This window comes from Myotis daubentonii, chromosome 13, assembly GCF_963259705.1.
Source record: "Myotis daubentonii chromosome 13, mMyoDau2.1, whole genome shotgun sequence".
In the NCBI taxonomy this organism is placed as follows: Eukaryota; Metazoa; Chordata; class Mammalia; order Chiroptera; family Vespertilionidae; genus Myotis; species Myotis daubentonii.
In genome coordinates this window covers 6411003-6435149 of record NC_081852.1, presented here as the reverse complement: position 1 = coordinate 6435149, position 24147 = coordinate 6411003, and the positions used below count along the sequence as shown (strand labels likewise).

Below are 24147 nucleotides of genomic sequence, written 5' to 3'. Positions count from 1 at the left end.
GTATTTGATGCTCTTAGAAAGTCTTATTTTCTTTCATTAAAACTTGTGCAGTATAGGGAACTTCATAGAGTCTCTCAATTTGAAGAAAGTTAGAGGGAAAGGTACTAATTCAGAGTTCCTTGGGAAAATGTATCATATATATATATTTTAAATATTCAGAAAATATATTTGGATCTAAATATCTTCTAACCCTAAAATATCAATTTAAATATTTTAAAAATGGTTGGGATGTTTGTTTTTTAAAATAAGTTAGGTTACTGGAGTTCTACATGTTACTGGATCACCTGGGGTAATTTTCTGGTTGGAAAATTAAGAATTATAGTCAGAGGAAAGGACATTAGAATTTTAAAAGAACATATTCAATTTACTTTAGAAGCCAAACCTATCTTATCATGTGACTTGTTTTGTATGTCTGTTAAACTATATTATCACATAAGCATTGCTGCTATTGGAACAAACAGTGACAGTTGATTCGGGTCATTTGAATGTTCACTGTCTGTTTTAATTTGTATGTTCGTTTTGACTCTGTCATATGCTCAATCTTCAGTGGAAGTCATGAGAACCTATTATTTTTGCCTGCTCCCTCCTTTACATTGGAAATATTCTTTTTTACCCAGAGGGACCTTAACTTTGATGTAAGGGATTGTTTCCATTGCCAACTGTTTTCTTCCTTGCCAAGTAAGAGAGTTGTTGTGAACTCTTCAGTGATGCCTTCCCCAGGACATTTGCAGATGTGGTTGGGAAAAGTCATTCCATCCCCGACCTTTGCATGTCAGGTGCTGGGGTGCCCGGCTCTCCCGCCCTCCGATCACCATGGCCATCACGGGGCCACAGAGTTTTATTTGTTTCAGAGGAGTATAAATTATTTAAGAATTAAATCTATGTGCACACGGCCAAAAAAAAAATCGGCTCCACCAGTCCCACCTGTCCCACCTGTCCCGGCAGGAACTGACAGCAAAGCCCCTCTCCATCCTGAGCCCTCCAGCGCTGTACAGACGGAGCCCCCCCACCCCTCGGGGGGAGAGCCGAGCAGCGTGGACCTGAGGGCTGTGCACCTGGAGCGACTGCAGAGGGAGAGGGGCAGGCAGGAGCAGCGAGCCAAGGAGAGCCCATGCCCCGCAGAGAATCAGCCGGCAGGCAGTGCTGTAAGCCGCCAGTGGCGCCAAGGACCGGTCCCTGGACCCTGCCAAGAGGGCCCAGCTGCAGAGGAGCCTGGATAAGAAGCTGGGCGAGCTAAGCAGCCAGAGGAGGAGCAAAAGGAGGGAGAAGGAGATGTGAGCCGGCCCTCACACCCTCCGGCCTTGTCTTTGCAAATGCAGGTGGGGGCAAGAGGCTGTCCCTGGTGCTTTCTGTGCCTTGTAGCTGCTCCGGTGACGTGACCAGGGCTGCATGAGCAAGCGAGGGGCCTCTGGGAGGGGGTGGGTCCTCGGGCCCAATGTGCCCTGCCTTGTGCTGGGGTGGGGGCGGGCTGCAGTGGCTGTTCCCTGGACCTACCTGGGAAGAGCCGCCCCAGGTCTCAGTTATGCTGGCACCAGGGCCCTCTGGGGCTCTCCGAGGTCTCTCGCCAACTGCTTTAAGAGAACCTTTAAGAGAGGTTCTGGGAGTCCAGGGTTGACACCTGGCCCTCCCGCCCTCTGATCACCATGGATCGCCATGGCGAGGACCCTGGTTGCCTCCTGGCCTGCGCCCGGGCCCTCCCGCCCTCAGATCGCCATAGCGATCACGGGATGCAGGCCAGCCTTCAACCCCGGCCCCGGGGGTCCGAGGTTGCCGCCTGGCCTGCGCCCTCGCCATGGCGGGGACCGGGTTGCTGCCTGGCCTGCGCCCCAGCCCTCCCGCCCTCCGATCGCCATGGTGGGGGTCCTCGGATGCCACCTGGCCTGCGCCCCAGCCCTCCCGCCCTCCGATCACCATGGCAGGACCCGGGTTGCCTCCTGGCCTGTGGCCCGGCCCTCCTGCCCTCAGATCGCCATGGCGGGGACCCAGGTTGCCTCCTGGCCTGCGCCCGGGCCCTTCTACCCCCCTATCGCCATGGCGATCGCCAGCCGCAGGCCAGCGGGCAACCCCGCTTTCCAATGGCGATCACCGGCTGGAGGGTGGGGAAAAGTGGCCTTTGCCTACCCCCCAGCTCTTGCCTGCCGCCTGGGTTGCTCATCACCATTCTTCAGTCCTTCCTCTATCGCCTACCATCATTGCGAGTATGCAAATTAACCGCCATTTTTGTTGGCGGTTAACCACCATCTTGGCTGGCAGTTAATCTGCATATCGCCCTGATTAGCCAATGGGAAGGGTAGCGGTTGTACGGCTAATTACCATGTTTCTCTTTTATTAGATAGGACTAGAGGCCCGGTGCACAAAAATTTGTGCACTCGGGGGGGATGGGGGGGTTCCTCAGCCCAGCCTGTGCCCTCTCGCAGTCTGGGACCCCTCGGGAGATAACGACCTGCTGGCTTAGGCCTGCTCCCGGGTGGCAGAGGGCAGGCCCAATCCCTAGGTGCAGCCCCTGGTCGGGCTCAGAGCAGGGCTGACTGGGGAGTTGGGGCGCCACCCCCTGTCATGCACAGAGCAGGGCGGATTGGGAGGTTGTGATGCCACCCTCAGTCACGCTCAGGGTAGGGCCGATTGGGGGGTTGGGGCACTGCCCCCTGTCAAACTCAAGGCAGGGTCGATGGGGAGGTTGCAGCGCCACCCTGTCACGCACAGAGCAGGGCTAATCAGGGGGTTGGGACGCTGCCCCCTGTCACACACAGAGCAGGGCCCATCAGGGGGGTTGGGGCTCCTTACCCTTTCACGCACGGAGCAGGGTCGATCAGGGGGTTGGGGCGCTGCCCCCTGTCACACACAGAGCAAGGCCCATCAGGGTGGTTGGGGCTCCGTACCCTGTCATGCACAGAGCAGGGCCCATCAGGGGGGTTGGGGCTCCGTACTCTGTCACGCACAGAGCAGGGCCCATCAGGGGGTTGGGGAGCTCCCCCCCATCACACACAGAGTAGGGTCGATCAGGGGGTTGAGGAGCTCCCCCCTGTCACTCACAGAGCAGGGCCCATCAGGGGGTTGGGGAGCTCCCCCCATCACACACAGAGTAGGGTCGATCAGGGGGTTGAGGAGCTCCCCCCGTCACTCACAGAGTAGGGCCGATAGGGGAGTTGGGGCACCGACTCCGTCACACACAGAGCAGGGCGGATCAGGGGGTTGGGGCGCCGCCCTCTATCACCCACAGAGCAGGGCCAATCAGGGGGTTGGGGCGCCGCCATTGTCAAACTCAGGGCAGGGCCGATGGGGAGGTTATGGCTCTACCCCGTCACACACAGACACACAGAGCAGGGCCCATGGGGGGGGGGGGTAGTTGGGGCGCCGCACCCTGTCACGCACAGAGCAGGGCCCATCAGGGGGTTGGGGAGCTCCCCCGTCACACACAGGGCAGGGCCGATCAGGGGGTTGAGGAGCTCCCCCCTGTCACTCACAGAGCAGGGCCCATAGGGGAGTTGGGGCACCGCCCAGTCACACACAGAGCAGGGCGGATCAGGGGGTTGGGCGCCGCACCCTGTCACACTCAGGGCAGGGCTGATGGGGAGGTTATGGCTCTACCCCATCACACACAGAGCAGGGCCCATGGGGGGTTGGGGGGGTTGGGGCACCGCCCTCTATCACCCACAGAGCAGGACCGATCAGGGGGTTGGGGCACCGCCACTCTCACACTCAGGGCAGGGCCGATGGGGAGATTATGGCTCTACCCGGTCACACACAGAGCAGTGCCCGTGGGGGGGAGGGGTGGGGTGGGGGCGCCACACCCTGTCACACACAGAGCAGTGCCCGTGGGGGGGAGGGGTGGGGTGGGGGCGCCACACCCTGTCACACACAGAGCTGCAGGGCGATCAGGGGGTTGGGGAGCTCCCCCCATCAGGCACAGAGCAGGTCTGATCAGGGGGTTGGGGCGCCTTCCCCTGTCACAAACAGAGCAGGGCAGATAGGGAGGTTGTGGCCCCGCCCCATCACACACAGAGCCGCAGGGCGATCAGGGGGTTTGGGCGCTGCCCCCTGTCACGCTGATCCCGGTGTGGGGAGGCATATTACCCTTTTATTATATAGGATAGAGGCCTGGTGCACGGGTAGGGGCCAGCTGGTTTGCCCTGAAGGGTGTCCTGGATCAGGGTGGGGGTCCCCACTGGGGTGCCTGGCCAGCCTGGGTGAGGGGATGATGGCTGTTTGCAGCTGGTCACACACCCTTCAGGGTGGGGGTCCCCACTGGGGTGCCTGGCTAGTCTGGGTGAGGGGCTGAGGGCTGTTTTCAGGCTGGCGGGTGACTGAAGCTCCCAACCACTCCTTTTTTTTCTTTTCTTTTTCATTCTGGGCCAGCTTTAGCTCTGGCTCCAGCTCTGAGGCCTCTGCTGCTGAAAGCAGGTATCTGGTTTGTTTGGGTTCTATAATCGAAACACTGTATCAACTCCAGCTCTGAGATCCCAGCTGGCTGGCTGAAAGCAGGTTTCTGGGGTTTTGTTTAGCTTCTATATTTGTACCAATGTTTCAAACTGCAAGCTCAGAGGCAGGCAAGGCAGGAGGGGACCATTGATTTCCTCCGTCACTGAAGCAAGCAAGCCTCATGTTAGCTTCAAGCTGCCTGGCTGCCGGTCGCTATCCTGGCTGGCAGTTAATTTGCGTATCGCCCTGATTAGCCAATGGGAAGGGTAGTGGACGTACGGCTAATTACCATGTTTCTCTTTTATTAGATAGGATATAGATAACTGAGTATATACTTCTCAATGTCCCCTTTACAATATCTAGGATTCTATAGCCTTATAAATATGTCCACTCCTTTTATGTGTAACTGCCCTTCCTCACTCCTGATAGACTTGAGAATGTTACTTTATCTTTGTCTCTCTCAAACTGCAAAAATACTTTTTACTCTGCCATTTGTTTCTTCATTTCTATTCCTAATCCTATTTTCCCTTCTCTAATAATTGCTATAATGTATATTAAATAAATATATAATGCTATATAGATAGTGGTACCAAAATTTCACCCTGAAAATAAATGAAAACTACATATATGAGAATTTCAAATAGGGAATCTAATGGGATATGCCTTAATTAAGCTAACAAATTCCTTCCCCTTAAAATGGCGAGCTAGGTAATTAGGAGCAACTCTCTGAGAACAATGAGAAAGACAGACACCCCTTCACCCAGGCAAATTAGAAACAGATAATCAAGACAGCTCTTTGAAGACAACAGAGTGCTAACAGGGCAATAAAAAATGGAGGCTAACATTTTGGGAGAACAAGGAAATCCTTAGAGGTGAGGGAGGCATCTGGGACCTTTTTCCAGGGGTCATCTGTCAGATTCATAAAGGTGGCTAAGAAATTGAGTTGAACTGTTCACAGATCTATAAGGCTGGGTGGGAAGAGGGACTGGGTTTTAAATATTGAGAGTAAGGCCCCAACAAAGTATGGGGATAGGGAAATGGGTGGGGTGCTGATAACACCCTGGTTTTATGTTGGCACTCCAAAGGGTTATATCCCCAAGAGTAAATAAAACATAAAATAGCCCAGTCTTTGCAGACTCTGAGTCTAGACCCAGCTTTGAAACATCTTTGTCTCTGACTAGGTTAAGATGATCCGAGATTGCAAGTGTCACTAGCTAGCCTCCTTCCAACAGTAAACAAAGTCCCTTTTTGGAAGGAGATGACACTCTTAAACCTTAAATTATCTCTATAATTTTTCATAATAAATATCTTAATAAAAATATACAGTATATGAGACCAACACAACATAATAAAAAATTAAGTGACACAAAAGCTACAGGAAAACACAGAGGATCAAGAGAATGAGATTATTCAATACAGACATGCTTAATATATTTTTAAACAGTGTTTGAGAGTCATTAAAGACTGTCCCAGTACAAAGTCCTGCTAATTTCAAAATTTCAAATCATACTAAATTTCCTAATTCTTAAATTAATCTCTGATTGCTTCTTTAGGAATTTCCAAAGTTGTTCTAAACCCTCCTTACTCCCCTTAGGTACATACACATCAAAAAGAACACTTCACCTACTAAACTAAGAAAAATCCAATCTGAAAGGAATTCAGTACACCCACAGACAGGTTCTCTAACCTGCCTATCAGTTTTATTTCCCAAGAAGGAACACACCTCATTAGATCACCACAAGAGAGTGAACCATGTTGCAGGGAGCCACCCGAACTCAAATCAGAGGTCTTCAAGCATTTTACATCACAACCCATTATACACACACCTTCGTTTGTAATCTAATACATAAGTACACAATTTAAATGAAACACAAATTTTAAAAATCAATTCTTTGCTTCAGTAATCAAGACAGGATGAGGGGCAGCTAAAGAAGAAAGAATTTGTTCAAGATGGAACCAAGATGGCGGCACAGGTAAACACTGGTACTCACCACCTCCCATAACCACATCAAAATTACAACTAAAATACAGAACAACCATCATTCAGAACACCATGAAATCTGGCTGAATGGAAGTCCTACAACTAGAGAAGTAAAGAAGAAAGCACACTGAGACTGATAGGAGGGGCGGAGGGGGAATGGGCTGGTCCGACACCCACATGTGGCATTTTTTTAAAATTGGGAGGATATCTCAACTACAGAGGCCTCCCTTGAGAAGCAAGAAGTCCCAGCCCCACACGAGACTCCCAGTCCAGGGCTCCAGAGCTGAGAAGATAAGTCCCCATAACTTCAGGCTATAAAAACAAAGCAGGGACTGTGGCTTAGTGACTCAGTGGCTGCTAAAGACCCAGGAGTTCCTTTGAAAGGGCTGGCACATGAACTTACATGGTCCCGGCTCCCTGTGAGCTCCAGTGCTGGGCAGTGGCTTGGGGGGAGGGAGGGGATCCAGGGACACACAAGGGGGAACTAGATTGTCTGACATTGGTGCAGAAACTCAGGAAGAGGCTTTCTCCCAGACTGGAGTGCTCGCAGGGGTCACTGTTTCTGTGCTGGAACCTCCTCTATCGCAGGGCTGACTGGCAGCCGTATATGAGTTTCCATCAGTGTGGCACACACTGTTCACTCTAACCTAGTGATTCCCTGAGACCATGCCCTATCCAATTTGCAGCATCACCTAAGTTGTTTGCAGTGGCTTTTCCATATGAATAGCATGTCCTGGCTTAGGCTTCAGACTTTGCTAAAATCTCTCAAACAAGCATTAGATGGCATCAGTAAAAGGCTCAAGACCTGGCACTAACAGGAGCCTGCCTTGCTTCACAGCTGTGCTTCGCCATGGCCCTTCCAAGCCCAATACAAGTAGCAGCCATCTAATGGGTCATGAGTGGCAATTTGAAAAGCTGCCATAGAGTCCTCTAGTATAACTGATGCCTAGCATCTTCTATTATCAGGACCAATCCCATCACACTTCACGTCTCAGAAAAAGTCCAAGTTTTCCTGGTAATCTATCATTCTCTCAGTTCTCATTGCCACTCTGCTGTATATGTCCTTCATTTTGCCCAAGTCCTCATCCCTCCCCTCCCAAGTCCTTTATTGGGCCTTCTGAAATTCCTAATTGTGATAAGCAAACTTAGCTGATTACACTACCTTTACTGTTCCTTATCATCTACCCGCCTGCCAATTCTCCCTCACTAAGTGAAAATGTTAACAAATGGTTCACAGTAGTATGTACCCTTACTTCCCTCACCATTCATGCATACTGCCTGACTCCTTTAATGCCTAAGCATCTTTAATTCATTGGCCTCATTTTCCTAGGCTTTCTCCTCAATTCCACCTCAGCAACCCATTCCCAAGGCCATCCTGGGTATTATCAACACCAGAAACTATTATACCTGTCAAATCTCTATTTTAAGCATTCCACTCTGACCACCATATTCAATTCTTATTTCACTTCATCCTACCCAATCCCCTACAATTTTAATTAAAATTCCCAATGCATTGATGTTACCACTTCCTTACTATTCATCCTTACTTCACCTACTTTCTTGCCCATGTCACCACTCCTCAAAGCATTCCCTTTAAAAAGCCCTCATTTCCCTGCCCTCTTTCCTTCTTTTATATTGACTTAGTTTTATGTGTCAACTTGGTTGATACAAGTCCTGTTTACTAAACCAAACACTAGTCTAGGTGTTGCTATGAGAGTTGTGTAGACAGAGTTAACATCCACAATTAGTTGGCTCTCAGGAAGGAAATTATCCTCAACAATGTGGGGGGGGGCCTCATCCAATCAGTTGAAAGGCCTCAAGAGCAAACCTGAGGTTTCCCTAAGAGAAAATTCTGCTTCAAGACCGCAGCATCAGCTCTTGCCCAAGTTCCTGCAAGTCTGCCTTACAGATTTCTGACTTGTCAGCCCTCATAATTGTGTACGCAAACTCCTTGAAATTTCTTTATATACACAATACATACATATATATTTCCTATTGATGCTGTTTCTCTGGAGAACTCCAACTGATACACCTAGCAAAAACTTCACAGCAGAGGAACCAACCATCTGCCTTATCTGTGCATATATCTAACCAGTTCAATAATGCTGGGGAAAAAGAAAATAACAAAAGCAGGCTGACTGATATCACTTTAAATTCAAGATTTCAAACCCTAAATTAATAATCAATAATTCTTAGCAAACTACTTCAAACTTCCCATACTCCCAAGACCTTTGCCCATGCCAGTATCAAACTTCACTGAGAAAACAGAAACCACAAGATGAAAGCCAGAAGGACAAGCCTTATCATATAGTAGGCACTGCCTACTTCCCTGCAAGCGCACACAACTCCTCGGCATTCCATTTCCTTCTGCTCGATGGAAGACACCTCTCTAGCAAAGGCCTCTCTCTCTACTTGTGCTCTCCATCCCCTTTCCCGCATATTATCCTTTTCATTGGCTGGACCCCACATGTTCCTTTATGTACCAACCCACTTCTCTGTTCCCTTCACAGCTAATCTTTAAAAAGTTGTCTACATACACTGTCTCTGGATTTGCTCATTTCCCATTCCCTTAATTTTTTTTTTCATTCATTGTTTTTTACCTGACTTCAATTTGGCTCCTTTTACTTCACTTTAATAAAACTCATCAAGATCACCAACAATTTCCCACATAATCTCTTTGTACCTGCTTCCTTATCTATAAAAATTGAAGTAACAGTCCAATAGTACCTACCTCATAATGTGTGATGTTTAAACAATGTTAATAAATGTGAAGCACCACAGCAGTGCCTATTATGATAAGCACTGAATAAGCATTAGCTATTATATTAGGATATTCTGGATTCTTGTTTCCCCTTCGTTCTGGTTTTTATTTCTAGCTTATTTGACAATGTATGAGTCCTTGAATAGTAAACTGCTTCAGATTTGGGGGGGAGGGCAAAGGTAAGTGGAAAAAGACAGAAAATAAATAAACTATGATATAGTCATCGAACAATGAGATCCCTATTAAATTTCGACCAAGTATCTTCAATCAGCTACCACGTAATTTCACAAGGATGAGCTACCTCAAACCCAAAACTCAAACCAAACTCCCTCCCTCCACTCCCTTACCCACCCCTATGCTTTCTTGACTTACAGATTTTTGCCAATATCATTTTTCTAAGCATAAGTCTTTCCTGTCCAAATTCACTCACTTTTCACTTCTATACAATTTGACCCTCTACCTTAATTACATACTTCTGGGAAACAGACTAACATATTTCTGGGAACTACCTCTGGGTGTTACACACATAGAGAGCATTACATGCATTACTAAATAAGAGACAAGTAAGTCAATTACTAATTCTGCATTTGCTGTCAAAAGATCACTAAGTTGTCTATTTGACATTTTGAAAACTACAATTTAAGTTTATTCGCATCAATGTTAGAGAGAAAACTTCACACTATTCGAATTACTCCCATAATCCCTCCTCAAGTTCACTGATTATTCAGTTTTTTTAAAATACTCAGTAGGTTCACAGATATTTTAGTTCTTGTTTTACAGGCTGTGCAGGAAAGTGACAATGTTTTGAAAAATCACTGCTGCTAGTGCAAAATGAGAAAAAACTAAAAATTGGGAAGAGGTAAAAACTAAAGTAACTTGAACAAGGGAAACAAACAATAAACAAAAGAGACCATATCAAACTAAAAGGTTTTTGCACAGCAAAGAAAACCATCAACAAAATGAAAAGACAACCCCACTGAATGGGAGAATATATTCACCACAGATACAACTGATAAGGTGTTAATATCCAAAGTTCATAAAAAAACTCATACAACTCAACACCAAAATAACCCACAATCAATTAAAAAAAATGGACAAAGGACCTCAATAGACACTTCTCCAAAGAGGACATAAAGATGGTCAATAGACATGAAAAGGTGTCAAAATCACTGTTTGTCAGATATACACCAATTAAACCACAATGAGCTATCACCTCACACCTGTCAGAATGGCTATCATCAATAAATTAACAAACAACAAATATTGGTGAAGATGTGGAGAAAAGGGAACCCTTCTGCACTGTTGGTGGGAATGCAGACTTGTGCAGCCATTATGGAAAACAGTATGGAGTTTCCTCAAAAAATTAAAAATGGAACTGCCTGATGACCCAGTGACTCCACTTCAGGGTATATATCCAAAGAAACCCAAAACACTAATTAGCAAGAATATATACACCCCTATGTTTACTGCAGTATTATTTACAACTAGAGGCCCGGTACACAAAAATTTGTGCACTCGGGGGAAGGGGGGGGGTCCCTCAGACCGGCCTGTGCCCTCTCGCAGTCTGGGACCCCTCGGGAGATAACGACCTGCTGGCTTAGGCCTGCTCCCGGGTGGCAGAGGGCAGGCCCAATCCCTAGGTGCAGCCCCTGGTCCGGCTCAGAGCAGGGCCGATTGGGGAGTTGGGGCGACCCCTGTCATGCACAGAGCAGGGCAGATTGGGAGGTTGCGATGCCACCCTCAGTCACGCTCAGGGTAGGGCCGATTGGGGGGTTAGGGCACCGCCCCCTGTCACACTCAAGGCAGGGTCGATGGGGAGGTTGCGACGCCACCCCCTGTCATGCACAGAGCAGGGCCCATCAGGGGGGTTGGGGCTCCATACCCTGTCATGCACAGAGCAGGGTCAATCAGGCGGTTGAGGAGCTCCCCCCTGTCACTCACAAAGTAGGGCCGATAGGGGAGTTGGGGCACTGCCCCCTGTCACACTCAGGGCAGGGCAGATCAGGGGGTTGGGGCGCCGCCAATGTCACACTCAGGGCAGGGCAGATGGGGAGGTTATGACTCTACCCCATCACACACAGAGCAGGGCCCGTGGGGGGGGTGGGGGGGTTGGGGCGCCACCCTCTATCACCCACAGAGCAGGGCTGATCAGGTGGTTGGGGAGCCACCACTGTCACACTCAGGGCAGGGCCAATGGGGAGGTTATGGCTCTACCCCATCACACACAGAGCAGGGCCCGTGGGGGGCGGGGGGGTTGGGGCCCCGCCCCGTCACACACACAGCTGCAGGGCACGCTGATCCCGGTGCCGGGAGGCCTCGCGGCTCTGCTGATCCTGGTGCTGGGAGGCATATTACCCTTTTACTATATAGGATAGAGGCCTGGTGCACGGGTGGGGGCCGGCTGGTTTGCCCTGAAGGGTGTCCTGGATCAGTGTGGAGGTCCCCACTGGGGTGCCTGGCCAGCCTGGATGAGGGGATGATGGCTGTTTGCAGCTGGTCACACACCCTTCAGGGTGGGGGTCCCCACTGGGGTTCCTGGCCAGTCTGGGTGAGGGGATGATGGCTGTTTGCAGCTGGTCACACACCCTTCAGGGTGGGGGTCCCCACTGGGATGCCTGGCCAGTCTGGCTGAGGGGCTGAGGGCTGTTTTCAGGCTGGGACTGAAGCTCCCAACCGCTCCTTTTTTTCTTTTTTTATTCTGGGCCAGCTTTAGCTCTGAGGCCTCTGCTGCTGAAAACAGGTTTCTGGCCTTTGTTTACCATCTGTATTTGATACAATGTTGTGGTCCGGCTGGCTGAAGCCCCGCTGAATAAAGCAGGTTTCTGGGGTTTTTTTAGCTTCTATATTCACAACATAGTTGCTTAGAGTTGCAGCTGAGAGGCCGGCAAGTCAGGGGGGAACGTTGGAGTTCTCCGCCACTGAAGCAAGCAAGCCTCCCTGTTCGCATCAGCTGCCTGGCTGCCGGCCGCCATCTTGGCTGCCAGTTAATTTGCATATCTCGGCCCTACTCTGTGAGTGACAGGGGGATTAGCCAATGGGAAGGGTAGCGGTCGTACGCCAATTACCATGTTTCTCTTTTATTAGTGTAGATAGGAAGATTTGGAAGTAACCCAAGTGTCCATCAATAGATGAGTGGATAAAAAAAGATGTGGTACATTTACACAATGGACTACTAGTCAGCCATAAAAAAGAATGAAATCTTACCATCTGCAACAGCATGGTTAGACCTAGGGCACTGATGGCAAACCTATAACACGTGTGTCAGAGGTGACACGTGAACTCTTTTTTTTCTTTGTTAAATGGCATTTAAATATATAAAATAAATATCAAAAATATAAGTCTTTGTTTTACTATGGTTGCAAATATCAAAAAATTTCTATATGTGACACGGCACCAGAGTTAAGTTAGGGTTTTTCAAAATGCTGACATGTTGAGCTCAAAAGGTTCGCCATCACTGACCTACGGGGTAGTATGCTAAGTGAAATAAGTCAGTCAGAGAAAGACAAATACCATATTACTTCACTTATATGTGGAATCTAAAGAATATAAATGAACAAGACAGAAACAGACTCATAAATACAGAGAACAGACTAATGGTTGTCAGAGGGAGAGGGATTGGGGGACTGGGTGAAAAGATTAGAAGTACAGATTAGTAGTTACAAAACAGTCATGGGATATAAAGTACAGCATAGAAAATACAGTCGATAATCTATATTAATAAAAGGGTAATATGCAAATTGGTCACAACTCCCTAACAGTCACGACCAGATATGCTAATTAGTCATGGCCAGTATGCAAACTGCCATCACTCCAACACACAAGATGACTGCCCCCATGTGGTCAAAGATGGCCACCTCCATGTGGCCACAAGATGGCCAGCAGGGGAGGGCAGTTGGGGGCGATCGGGCCAGCAGGGGAACAGTTAGGCGTTGATCAGGCTGGCAGGGGATTGGTTAGGGGGTGATCAGGCTGGCAGGCAGAAGTGGTTGGGAGCCAGCAGTCCTGGATTGTGAGAGGGATGTCCTAGATTGGAGAGGGTGCAGGCTGGTCTCAGGTACCCCCCCCCGCCCCCCGCGTGCACAAATTTTGTGCACGCACTGGGCCTCTAGTAGTATAATAACTATGTATGGCGTCAGATGGATACTGGAAATATCGGGGGAACACTTTGTAAAATATATGATTGTCTAACCACTATGCTGCACACTTGAAACTAACACAAAATAATACGGAATATAAACTGTAATTGAAAAATATTTCAAAAATAAATATTTTAAGCAGGAAAAGAAATTAAAATAAGAGGAGGGCAGGAGGGCATGATTTATACCTGAAAAATTCCATTACAGAGCTATTATGAGCCACAACAGAATTCAAAAAGAGGATTTAATATACAAATGTTAATTAAGATGTAAAATAAACAGATTTCTTAGCTACCACCAGCTAGAAAATAAATATACAACTATCAAGAAAAATAAGAAGTAAAAACTCAAATATAAAAAAAATTAATGGCAAAAACCTTAAAAATGCTATTAGGAACTCAAAAAGACACTTGAATAAATAAAAAGGCAAAGTTTTCCATACTCTTGGATAGAAAGACACAACACCATAAGCTATCAATTCTCCTATAAATTCAAAGTAAATCCTAATGGCAAACTGAATCTATGTGATATAAATTAATTAAGTGGGGAAGAGATATTAACTTGAAAAGGGCATAAGAAAACTTTCTGGGTGATGGTAATGTTCTAGATGTTATCTGGGTATTATACAAGTGTTACATAGGCAAACTTTGATTGGGCTATAAATTTAAGGTTTGTTCATCTTACTGTACATAAAATTTACCTCAAAACCTGAAATGATCCCAACAGAAATGGCAACTAGACTAGATGGATTGATCTAAAAGTTCATATAAAAAAAATGGTTAAAAGCCAGAAAAGATTCTGAAAAATAAGAGAATTAGCCCTGATAGAAATACAGTATAAAATACAATAATTAAAACACGATGGTTTGGTTCCCAAGTGGACAGAGGAATGAGTAGATCAGAAACGGTGCCAAATAAGCATGCAATTCAAATTCACTAAAACAGAAAGGTACATTTCCAATCTGTAAGACAAAAATGGATTATTCAGTAAATAATGTTGGGACAATTAGCTGGTCCTCTAGAGAAAAGAAATAAGGTTGGATTCATACTTTATATTTTACACCAGAATAAATTCCAAATAAGGAAAAGAATTAAAAATACAAAAAGAGAAGAAACCATCAAAGTATTAGACAAATAACATTTGAGAATTCTTATATAATCTTGAATTAGCAAAAGACTTTCTGACCATGACATGTGACTTAGAAGTCAGTAAAGATTGGTAACTACTGAAAAAAAAAAAAATCAGCATGACAAAACCATGATAAACAAATTTAAAAAGCAAACAGTCAACTGGGAAAAATATTTCCAAAAATAGCACAGAGCTATTTTCCCTAACATAAAAATAAATCCTACAAATACAAGAAAGAGTAACAAAGAGATAGAAAACCAGACATGGATATGAAGTGTTAACAATAAAGACATAAAGAGCCCTTAAAAGGCAAAAGATGTTTAATCTCACGCATAATGGTGATGAGGAAGGAAGCAGGCATCCTCACACAGTGCAGGCGAAAGTAAGCTGGAACAGCCTCTACTGTGGCACCTTGGCCATATCTATCAAAATTATAAATACACATGCATAGCAATTCCATTCCTGGGAATGTATCCTATACATTTCTATACAACTGTGAAATGAAGTATGTGCAGGTATGTGCAGCACCACAGCTTTTGACAGCAAATACTAAAAACAATCTAAATGTACATAAAAAGGGGCTAGTTAAATTAATGTCACACCTCTATAATGGTATTACAGACTGAATTTTTGTGTCTTCTCAAAATTCATATGTTGAAGCCCTAAGGCCTGGTAGCTGGAAGTGGGTTTTGGGAAATAATTAGGTAACAAGATGGGGCCCATGATGAGATCAGTGTCATGAAAAGGGGAAGAGAGAGGAGAGCACTCTCTCCACTGAGGACACAGTGAGAAGGTGACCTCTGCAAATCTCTAGGCATGTGGATCTTGGACTTCCAGCCTCTAGAAGTGTGAGAAATAAATGTCTGCTGTTTCAAACCCAGTCTATGGTATTTTGTCACAGCAGCACAAGCTTACTAAGACAAATGGTATGCCATGAAGGTGTTAAAAAAAAGCATGCTATTTATGTACTGACATGATTAATGTAAGTCATCTCTAAGCTATATTGTTAACCTAACAACAAAAGGTAAAGGGTAATGTGCATAGTATACAACAAGATGTTTAATCTCACTCATAACTTAAAAAAGGGGAGGGGGCAGCCTGCAGAGGACATACACTATACACTATATACTATGTAAGACACACAATCCCTCACTGGCAATCTGAACTCCATAAACCTCCGAAAAGTAATCTAAAAAAAAAAATAAGTTTAGTACAAACCTATTTGGTGTCAAAACCTGAGAAAAAACTCCATGTAACCCTTCATAATCTTAATTTAGCCTACTTATTTACTACTTATGCTTTTCATACGTAAGTATTAATGTGTTTGATTATGGGATGCTAACCCAGTTCCTGCTAGGGATTTTGGGTAATATAGTAAATGCACTTATATTACCTTTCTACAGTCACCTGCCCCTCCCTCACACAAAAAAAAACCCTTAATTCTGAAATACAGCTGGACCAAGGGTCTGGGCAAGGAATTATCTATTTACTTGCACAGACATAAACCATCTTTGGAAGGACTCACAGAAGCTTAGCATATTTCCATGCAGAGGAACTGGGTGGCTGCACAAAGTGGAAAGGAAAGTTTTTAGTGTATATCTTTTTAAATCTTTAAAATTTTGAATCAAAGTGAATACACTAGTCAAAAGATAAATAAAATAAAATCACTGAAATTCTTTCACTCTCAACAATAACAGAAAAACCCAGATGCCTTTTTGTTTGTTGCGACCATAAAGTGGCCCTTTCTCACGTTACAGGGAGATCTATACAAGGGTGGCTTTCCTTTATCTCTCCATTGACCCGAATGGTGTTTGAGCCAGTCAGGGAATGAGTCTCCACTCCCATTACAGCTTTTAGGAAATAGCAATATCAATGTTTTGGAGGCCTTGTGCCAAACAAAGCAGGTGGGCTGGGCTGTTCCTCTTCTTCAGCAGCCCCAGAAATACACTGGGGCTTGGGCCTGTCAGCAACAGGAAGCAGTGAAGCCCACTCTTCTCGTATAAGAAAAAGGCTTAAGAAAGTGCTACCAGCATAGACCTGGTCTTATGTGTTCAGAGCCTGGACACTGAAGAGTGTGAGATCTTGTTAGTGCTTGAGCAGCATCTTTTTTACTATGTGCTCTTCATACACTTATTGTGATACCTTGTTGTGTTCCAAAATGGATTTGAGGTGACCAAAAGGTTTGCCTTTTCTTATTATTTAGATTTTGAGTAATCTGTACCACACTCGCAACTTGAACTAGAAATTAGGAGAGAATACATAGTTTTTTGTGGTTTATCTAGTGAGTATACTTCAAAAGAAGGAGCTGTGTGTTTTTTTTTCCCTTAGTACCCCAGAAATAGTTTGGGGTTTGGGCCTCTCAGCAATCAGAAATGCATAGTTTGACATCCCAAATGCCCCAAAGTCCAGCCATCAGTCCTGATGACCAAAGAAATTCCTAACGAAATCAGCTTTTAGGAAACAGCAGTATCAATGTTAAACCTCACAATATTTGGTTCCTTTTGTTAGGACATAAAGGCACTTATGTTTGTCCTTAACTCTCATCAAGTTACACTCACTGAAAGTAGAGACTGGCCCTCACATCACTTAATACCTGTGCATACTTATTCTCAATAAGTATCTCCTGTGCAAAGCCAGCATCATTTCAGTTATCTCAAAAGGAGCAAGAAATTGGATGTATCACTATAACAATAGAAACACCACACAGAAAACTTAAAAAAACTGAGAAGGTAGTTCCAGATGTTACTTATAAATAACTTCCCTCACTTCTCTAGACCTCTAGAAAATGCTTAATTAACTGCTGTGGTTATGAGGTCTCTGACAAATTTGTGATCTTCACATAGAATCAAAGATCCCAATACGATTAATTTTAAAAGATGAGACAGCATTCCATTTTCTTCAAATGTGGGCACATGACAAAGCTATTCCAGCTCCTGGATTCCCATTCCTTTAGATATCTATCAAAATAAACCGAGGAAAGCTCAAGCAATTCTCTGCAGTAGGGAGAGGTAAAGTGGCAGAACAACTTTGTAACAGAGAATGTGGCAAAAAAAGTTCCCTTTTAATATATGCTTTTGGAACATTTCCAAATTTTTAGGCAGAGAGGATTACTGGCCCAAATGTTAAATCATTTCAGTCAATTTAGATAAGATAATCAGATTTAAATAAACTCAGAGATGCAGAGGGAAACAACTGAATGTGAATGTATCCTGTACATAAAATTGGTTTTAAATTTACTTGGCATTTTGCATTTGTTCCAAGTTAAAAATAATAAGTGATAACAATAGTTAAATTTCCTGAATACTTACATCTAGTGTTCCAGGCATTGTACATGTAGTACCTTATTCAAACCCCACAGCCTGTGAGATTATGTGCTATTATTATTCTCATCTGACAGATAATAAAACAGGTCAAAAGATGTTACATAACCTAAACTAGCTTATCCTATGTAGTTAGAGTTGGAGCATAGGTTGGAACTCAGGGCTGACCCTAAAGCCCATGCTAGCAACCACTATTAAGTTTAGGCTCCTTAATTTTCTAAAGAATTGGCAGATTTTAACCAAAGGGTAACAGATACATAGACAGATATTTGTGCTACATTTGCTATAGTGTGATATAACCCACTACTCTGAAACAGAATGGCAGCTAATGATTTTTGGAAAAGGCCTTATCACACTCACCTATGATTTTAAACACTGGATTTCAATGAAATTTGGCCTGCCCAGAGATGTGCAGTAGATGTTTGTTTGGGGGAAGACCTCTCATAAATCTTTTCAAAGAACCTATATTCCCTGTTTAGCTGTGCCTAAGTCCCATCCCTGATCAGAAGCTCCTTGAGGCTACTAAATTCTTCATTTTCACATCTCCCATTAAGTAAGTCTCTGAGAACAGTCTTGTTAGTGGAAGGCCTCAAATGTGTCCTTGAAAGAACTCCTAGCTTACAGTGAAGCATTCGATTTGCTTTGTAAGTATAAATATTATAGAAATATTTGACTCAACAATTTACTCAGCTTCTAAAAATTACAAAAAATCCAACTTTCATTGCTGTTCTTGACAAGGGATTCTGATTATCACCTAAATAAGGCTCTTTTTGTCCCAATATGTTTTCTGAAGAACCACCTATCTGGGGAACAATCTATTAAAAAAAAAAAAAAAAAAGTTCCAACAGCCTCAGTTAGAGTTCTAAATCCAAAAAGGCTAAACAACTTGTCTAAGGCTCTAGACTTGTTGATGACAAAGTCCCGATGACAGAACTGAGAAGTGAACCTAGATCTGATTCCACCTACCACCCTGAATGATAGAGGGGCTCTTATTTCAATATTCCTGTAACCTTTTTGGTAGTCAAGTCTGTTGACTCAGAACTCATTTCTGAAATCAAAGTTCAAGTCAATCTGCATTAGAATAAGAAGACAAACATTTCTAAATGTTCAGGTAAAGAGATCATAACAGGCAATAAGCACCACAGCACTGAAATAGGCCAATCATTCATGTCTAAAGCTATGTGGCTATGACTTCCTCGCACACACAAACAGACAGGCCACTATCCATACCACTGACTTGACCTCTAGAGAGCTGGCATCTTAATGTCAGATGTTATACTTCTACAGGTGCCACTAAGCATTTCAACTTATCTACATGACTAAAATATGTCAAAACTCAATTTAATGACAAAGTAGACTAGCAGGAATGACAACTAGGATAGTTTGACTAGTAACTTAAATTACTTTCTTCAAGCTGTTTCACTGAGCATTTAGTATCTTTCACAAGGTTATTTCCATAATAGTGAAGATTCTAACCTTATTAATTTTGATATAATTTATTCTTAAACTAATTTCCTTTTCAAGTGGCCTTTCTCCCAGGATCTAGTACCTCAAGATGTCCATCCATTATTTTAATAAAGTATCATTTTCTTCTTTATTTGTACTCTACGTTAGATAATAAGCTCACCCCAAATCCTTTCACATCCAAAACAAATGCTAAAATTTATTACACAGTGACTGCAAATAAAATGTAACTTGGCTAAATTGATATTATTTTGAGTTTGAGGCCCATGGGTTTCACCAAAGTATTAGTAAAAAAAACTTAAAATTAAACATTTTTAAAATATTGTTGGAAATTATACAGCTTGTTTCCTTTGTACCAACTCTTCCACTTAAGGGAGTCACTGGAAACTTTTCACAAAAGGATAACTGAAATCACTTTAGACCCCTACTGAAATATCATTGTGTGTGTGTGTGTGTGTGTGTGTGTGTGTAGGAGAGAGATGGAGAGAGAAAGAAAAAAAATACACAAAGACATACATTTTAGACAAGGTTTTATTTTAGTATAGTAAATGGTTTAAAAGTAACAAAAAGATAACTGATAGTGAAGTAATTCAAAAGCCACTACTGCCATGGCAGTAAATATACGTGAACTGATCATTTAGTCATTTGAAAGTGACAGGTTGCATGAGGCTTCTAAAACTTCACGGAGAACATTCATTTTTTTTAAGGCTTGTTTTAAATACTACTCATTGTAAAGAGCTTTTCACCACTCTGGCTTTTACTGGACACTTGCTAAGATCCCAGGCCAATGGAGTCACAAATGCAAGGAGCTGTCCTTAAAGAAGCACCACTTTGACTGCTTGCTTTTGTCAGGCACAGAACCAAACTGTTCACGGACAGCATCTGACCTCCTAGGCTTAATCCACTGCAGGAAAACCTGAGGTCAACATTACAAATGACTGTAAGGCTATAACACTGAAAAATAAAATTTGGAAATAAATAAAAGCCATTGTATTCTTAGACACAACCTAACTCAACTTTCCAATATAACATTATACTAGAAGTCCCAGATCTACTACTAAAAAAATAGTAAAATGACCCAGAGTAAAACTCTATCTTCTTTAATACACATCACTTACACGGGGGGGGGGGGGGGGGGGGGGGGGGGGCGGCAAAAATAGGTTTACAGTTGTGTGTATGGGAAATAATAAAGAATAAACTATGTTTCGCATACTCACAACTGGGGCGACAGAAGTGGGGTGAAAGATCATTGAATTTCAGAGGTAAAAATACTAATGACCCTGTAAAATCACCTTATTTACAGGTGCATCTATTGTGTAAATGTACCAGAACTTTTTATCCTTTCATCTACTGATGGGTATTCAGGCTGTTTCCAAATCTTGGTTATTATAAATAAAGCTGCAATGAACACTGGGGTGCTTATATTTGTTTGAGTTACAATGGAATATTACTTGGCCGTAAAAAAAGAGAAAATCTCACCTTTTGTGACAGCATGGAGGGACCTGGAGAGCATTATGCTAAGTGAAATAAGCCAGTCAGAGAACGACAAGTACCACATGATTTCACTTATATGTGGAATCTAAAGAACCAAATGAACTAATAAACAAAACAGATCCAGAGGCATAGATCCAGAGAACAGATTGACAGCTGTCAGAGGGCAGGGTGGTGTGGGATTGGATAAGAATGGTGAAAGGAATAAGCAAAAAAACAAAAACTCAGACACAGACAACAGTATGGTGATTATCAGAGGGAAAGGGGGCTGGGGAGGTGGAAGAGGAGAAAGGGGAGCGAAATGGTGATGGAAGGAGACCGGACTTGGCGACCATACAATAGAATATGCGGATGATATTATAGAATTATACACCTGAAACCTACATAGTTTTATTAACCAATGTCACCCTAATTAAAATTTTAAAAAAGGCACATCTGTTATATTTTAAAGCATCCTCTCCAATTAAAGGATATTTCTTTTTACCCTTGAACTCTGGTGAATCCTGAGAAAAGAAAAGACACCTACTAAGAAGGGATCCTGGTGGCTAATTGGGCTCAAACAATAAAAGTAGAAGCCTCCCGCAAACTGCACTTCAGGGAGAGGCCTACACTGAACTGCCTGCCCTCTGAGCCAGCCCTTACACAGGAGCTCCTGGAATCCTGTTCCAACCAATAGTACTGAGACTCTCCCCATCCAATAAGAGCTTCGAGCAGTTCTATTTTGACCTATCAGGACACTGCCTTCTGGGCCAACCATCAAAGGTTCTGAGACCTAATTTGCATAAGGACAGACAGGGACTTCTGTCTGCATGAGTGAGCTCCCCTCCGGCTCAACACTGACAACCTAAGGTGAGCTGGCACTGAGTGGGGAGGGAGCCCACCATGGTGTGGAGCAGCACAGGGCAGAGCAAGTGGCACCGGGAGCCCACCATGGTGTGAAGCAGCACAGGGCAGAGCAAGTGGCACCGGGAGCCCACCATGGTGTGGAGCAGCGCAGGGCAGAGCGAGTGGCACCAGGGAGCCCACCATGGTGTGGAGCAGCACAGGGCAGAGCGAGTGGCACCAGGGAGCCCACCATGGTGTGGAGCAGCACAGGGCAGAGCAGGTGGCACCAGGGAGCCCACCATGGTGAGGAGCAGCACAGGGCAGAGCGGGTGGCACCAGGGAGCCCACCATGGTGTGGAGCAGCACAGGGCAGAGCGGGTGGCACCAGGGAGCCCACCATGGTGAGGAGCAGCGCAGGGCAGAGCTGAGTGGCACCGGGAGCCCACCATGGTGTGGAGCAGCACAGGGCAGAGCGAGTGACACCGGGAGCCCACCATGGTGTGGAGCAGCGCAGGGCAGAGCGAGTGGCACCAGGAACCCACCAGCACAGAGCGGACCAGCCAGATCAGCCGGAAAGGGGCCTGGCCCCTGAGCTGCTCCACAGCTGTGTGCTCTCACCGCCTGCTGTAGCACCACTGAGCTGCATGCACTGAGAGAAGTTTCCTTCTTCACTGCACTCCAAACTGAGGATTCCTTCCTGCTGCGTTTAAATTGGTGCCACCAATCATGGCTGACACTCTCCACCAATCATGGCTGACACTCTCCACCAGGGTCCAGTACTGAAGAGTTGCTGAATGAATGAATGAATGAATGAAATAGGCAGATGCTCTAATTGCCAAGAGGGTACTTGTTAAAACACAACGGGCTGACAGATCAGAATTGTACTGGAAAGATCACTGAATTTCAGAGGTAAAAATAGTAGGGACTGGACATTACCTGGTACTAGGCACTCAGTATGTAAACATCGGATGAGGAACTTTCAGAAATTAAAATGAAAAGTGTGAATCAAAACACTTAAAATGGACTTGGATCTGCCACCTAAGGCTGGGGAACCCAAGTGCAAGACAAAGAGATGGGAGGCTGGGGTGAAAAAGTCAAAAGGTCACCAGTGAGTGACCTCAAGAGAAACACGCGCCGTCCACGGAAGCTGCGCCGCGCTGGATGGACACCTCCGCCCAGCCCAGGGCCGCTTCCCCGCGGCCGGAGCCGACGGCCCCCAGCCGTGCCCGCGCCTGCTCGCCCGGATCGTCAGCACAAAGAAACCACCGAGAAACAAAACACGGTCCCTGGAGGGGGGCGGCGTTGGGCCGGGTGGCCCGAGCGCGCTCCGCGGGCGCCCACCGCGGCGGTGCAGCCAGGGCGCGGCGGGGCCCCCGAGGCGCCTCGGGCCCGATCTTCCTCCAAGTGTCTCAGAACTTGCCACCCCTCCCCGCCCCGCTCCATTTTCCCCTCTCGACGTGGACGTGGGACCCGCGCGAGGACGGGAGGGCGGAGCTGGGGCGGCCAAAGGAGGGCGATGGCCGGGGTGCGCAAGGGTCCCGCCGCCACAAGCCGCAGGCCAGCCCCCGCCCCCCGGGCCGCAATTGTCCCCGCGCTGCCCCCGCCCGCCACGCACCCCCCTGCCCCGCGCGCTCCCGCCCCCACTCGCGGGAGGGGGTCCCGGCGGAGGGGAAGGCGGCGGAGGGGAAGGCGGCGGCGGCACAATAACATAAACACGGCGGGGCCGCCGGCCAGGGCCCTGCGGCGTCCCCCGCGCTTACCGGCAGCACAGCGAACGGCGACAGGGGGGCCCGGCGGAGGGACCGGCGCTGTCCGGGCGGTCGCCGCAGCCGTTACCCAGCACTGCCCACGGCTCGGCTTCTTGGACCGCGTCGTCCGGCCTCGGCCGCTCCGCTGAGTAACAGGGACGAGGGCCGTCACCGCGCACGCCCGCTCACGTCATCGCGCAGGGCACCGCCCCTGCGCCTCGCGAGCGGCCGGCGGGGCGGGGCGGGGCGGGGCGGGGCAACCCCGGGGCCCGGATTGCGGGGGCGGGGCCTGGATGCGGGGCGGGGCCTGGATGCGGGGCGGGGCCTGCAGTTCTGGAGCGGGGCTCCTTAGGGGCCGGAAGACGTGCGAGGTCGCCCGGGGGCGGGGCTGAAGGAGAAGCTCCGGGAGCCGGGGGGAGGGGTTGGGTGGGGAGCGGAGGGCGGGCCCTGCTCCGGGCCTTGCCAGGGGCGACCTGCGAGGCCGAGCCCAAGCCTCAGGTGCTGGCTTCCCCGGGTTGGGGGCTGGGTGTGCTGAAGCCAAACCGCCCCAGGAGCAAGTGGACACTTGAGAGATGAGAGCTCATTACCTCGATTGACATAGGTTGCATTCTGAGGACACCTCCCCAGGCTCAGCAACCCGAAAGCAAATAAATGGTCTCTTCAGCCTCCTGAAACAGCTGCCTCCTGTCTTCCCAAAGTCCACCTCCTACCAGAGTCTATGCATTACCCTCTTTCTCTCTGGGCCCTCACAGAGCGTTTATATAGAAATGACAAAGTGGCCGTCCTTGAATATCCAACAGTGAGTGGAAAGATGTCTAAATGACATACATCCATGCAGTAGAATGCATTTTAGCGATGTAAATGCAAAGTGCTC

At 46.4% G+C, this 24147-nt stretch overlaps 1 protein-coding gene across 4 annotated transcripts in view; it reads right to left on the bottom strand.

Moving 5' to 3' along the window:
• MAPK8 (mitogen-activated protein kinase 8) overlaps nucleotides 1-23454 on the bottom strand; it is a 119399-nt gene extending 95945 nt beyond the window's left edge. For 3 of the 4 annotated variants that reach the window (XM_059662069.1, XM_059662068.1, XM_059662070.1), the window contains exon 1: nucleotides 23286-23424. The gene's annotated coding sequence lies outside the window, so the exon portion shown is untranslated. Of the gene's footprint in view, nucleotides 1-23285 lie in introns of all 4 variants that reach the window. The other variant, XM_059662071.1, reaches the window with a different exon arrangement.
• Between the last annotated feature and the right edge of the window lie 693 nt (nucleotides 23455-24147).